Genomic DNA, 3,443 nt, shown 5'->3' with positions numbered 1-3,443 from the left:
ACATACAGATGCAAAATTTTTAATAAAAAATTCGTATTCAATATAACTGTGCTTACAAAATAATTGTCAATTAAAATTATGTAATAAAAAATTATATCCTCTTAAGAAAATAGCACTAACTTCCACGACTAAGGATAATGAGTATGATGTACGAACTGTTCCAACATAAAAGCTATTTGCTAGCAATTATGTCCATCTGTTAATCTTGGTTCTTGGTATTTAAAAAACAAGTAATACATTAATAGAAAAAATTCAAAAACAGTGTCTGTTTAACGAGTTTTCAGTTATTAACTTAATAAAAAATATCTATACTTTCAGTTTTAACGGTCTATTCATATGTCCTCATAATCTTTTGATATCAACGTATTATTTGGATATAGTCTTACTCCCATAGTCTTTTAAAAAACAATAAATAATAATTTAAACAAAAAAACAAAATATTTCTTGGCTGTAAGGATTACTTCCTTTGCTTTTTGTGTTTAGCTCCCGTCGTCTGTTGGCGCCAAAAACTTGACAGTCGAAAATATTACAACACGCTAAAAATTTTTTTTTTAAATGTGTTTGTAAATTAAGTGTACCTTATAAATAAGCTGTACTGAGGTTAGTTTCAGTCTTTATTTAATATTTTTAAGGCATGATTATATTACAGTAATAATTATTTAAGTGTATTTGTGATATCAATTTTGTTTTGGGATAGGATTGTGCGTTAATAAATTTAGATATATGATCTTTATAACATATGTATACTTGCTAATTTACAACACATTATGAACAGTTTACAATAAATAGTTGTTTCCTCTTTTACTTATAGGCAAGGTAAAGCGGTAACTGAGCAATTCTCAAAATAATGCTGAATGATTATTGTATTGCTGTCCCATAAATTGACTTAATTTTTTTAAATGGTAGAAAAATATTATGTTCAAGATAATAATTAAATAAATAAAATCACTGAATTACTGTTTACATTCCTGCTTTCATTCTTATGACAAATTGATAATTTATGAAAAAAAACAAAAAAAGATAAACTATTGAGTGTGCAAATGTATGGAGAGTGATGTGTCCCATTTAGCAGTGTATGACTTTCTATAAGTTTTTTTTTTTAATATTATAGGCTGGCATTTAATTTTATGATGCTATTTTACGCTGTTACTATCAATTTATCACTCGAATATACAATTTTGCGAAAAACATTGCATATTTTAAAAATAAATATATTTTATAACATGTCTTTAAAAAGTTCCTTTTGCGTTTTCTTATTTTGTTACGTGGTTTATGGAAAATATATAAAAACAAGTTAGTAGATTATGGTTTTCTGTGAAATGGCAACATTTAAGAAGAACGAAAACCTAAAATTAGCATTGCCTTCACTAGGCGGATTCATTTGAAAATATCGTTTCATTGTGTGGTCCTCGCCGGATTCAAAATTTTCTTCTTGTTTTGTAACTGTATTAACAAGGGTAAGTTTATAATTTTTAATGTTTATAGTGTTAAGAATTGATAATTGTTTAATACATTTTTGATATCTTATCACAAACAGTCGATTTTATCAGATTTTATTGTAGAAATAGATGAAATAAAAGTTATGGTCTGTGTTCGTTACTTCCTCTTTGGTTACTTTTGTTTGGTTATGTATAAGAAGAATATGAAGTAACAAAATAGGAAAACGTAAGGCAGAGTCTACATTGCATTTTTACCCAACTATAGCACAATATAAGGGAGGGTTATTTTTGCCTTTATGTCTATAACTATTTAGTTCTTTTCTCGAGTTCGAGGTTCTCAGTTTGACCTGTATGTATGTACGTATATATGCTTGTCCGCGATTTTCTTAAAAACTACTGATGCTATTTGGATGGGGTTTTCACCATTGGGTAGCACATTTATTCAAAGTATAAGCTTTTGTCCGATTTCCAATGATTTTTTTTTGTGTTTAAGTGGTTTGTAGGTGGCTTAGATCAACAATTAGACCCAGTAAGTAGGTTTGGCACTTCAATCGGGTTCTAGGGTTACAGTCTATTTTACGATTTTTTGTTGTGGTTTTGAGTGTGGTTTCCTGAATTCCCCTGATAAAAAACCCTCGCTTAGTTCCTTCTCAGCTGAGCTGTGTTTTTGAGGTCACAACAGATTTTAGTTTTAAGTTGACCTGATTGCCTAGGAATCTTCATGATATTAAAGAAAGTTTGAATTATAATGGTTGAGATTGTACCAGGCGCTTCCAATAGGGTGGACAAGACAACGTCTGTCAAGATATAGCTGTCTATTCATATATAAATCAGTAGTTCCTTTCAATAAATATGCAAATTATTTTACTAATGTTGTTAATTAATCTGTTTTTACACATGGCGGAATGAAGCAGGTATATGCGTTTAGGATGAGATTTTGTTTCTCTATTTTTTCGACTTAAACTACCTACTAATTAATTAAGTTAGGTAATTACTAAAAACCATCGTTATTAGCTAGCTTTAAATGTAAAAATAATTATTTGCAGTAAATTCAAGAATGCCATTAACAAATGCAGAAAAGCAGAGACGCTATAGAGAGCGCCTTAAACAAGATCCAGAAAAATTTGAAAACTACAGAAAAAAAAATTTAGAGAGAATTAAATCTAAATATAAATATAAAAAAGTTAGTGAATTAAATGATAGAGAAAAATCGGAGGTGAGAAGAAAATGGCGGGAACAAAAGCGACAGAAGAAAAAAGAGAACAGCACTATAGAAACAGTTACACCTACCAGTTCTGAAATAACAAGTACTGCTAGCGACATCACTGCAATGTCAAATGTCAAAAGTATTCAAAGATCTAGAAATATGTACCGAAAGAAATATAATGCATCTCAAAATCGCATTATTACTTTACTTCGCCAAAATGAAGCTTTGAGAAAAAAACTGTATCGCATCCAGAAGAAACAAAGGGAAACAATAGACACACTACAAATTTTAGATATACTAAAACTACGGGCTAGGAATGAATTTCTAGAAAAAGCTTTAAAAGATACGTATAAAAGCTGTAAGCATAACAACGAAAGGAATGTACTTAAAAGGATTGCTGTGCAGAAATCTACGACTCAAATAAAGGCAAAGACTTATATGCTGAATATGTTAGGCGTTAAGGGAGGTATCAAAAAGAAGAAAGAAAAGGAGAAGAAGATAGTGAAAATAAAAAGAGAAGTCGAGAAGTTTTTTTTGAGAGATGATATTACAAGAGCTACAGCAGGGAAAAGAGAATGCGTAACCAAAAATAAATGCAAAAAACAAATTAGATATCTAAATAATACTTTAAAAAATATATATGAGATTTTTAAAAAGGAAGGTGGATCCGTTTCTTTTGCTACTTTCTGTAGATTTAAACCTTTTTATATACTTTCTCCATCAATAAAGAAAAGAGAAACGTGTTTGTGTATATCACACAGCAATTTTGATTTCAAATGTGTAGCACTCAGACGGCG

Source organism: Melitaea cinxia, chromosome 13 (genome assembly GCF_905220565.1).
Source record: "Melitaea cinxia chromosome 13, ilMelCinx1.1, whole genome shotgun sequence".
Taxonomy (NCBI): Eukaryota; Metazoa; Arthropoda; class Insecta; order Lepidoptera; family Nymphalidae; genus Melitaea; species Melitaea cinxia.
The sequence above is the reverse complement of the archived record's forward strand: the minus strand, read 5'-3'. Positions refer to the sequence as shown.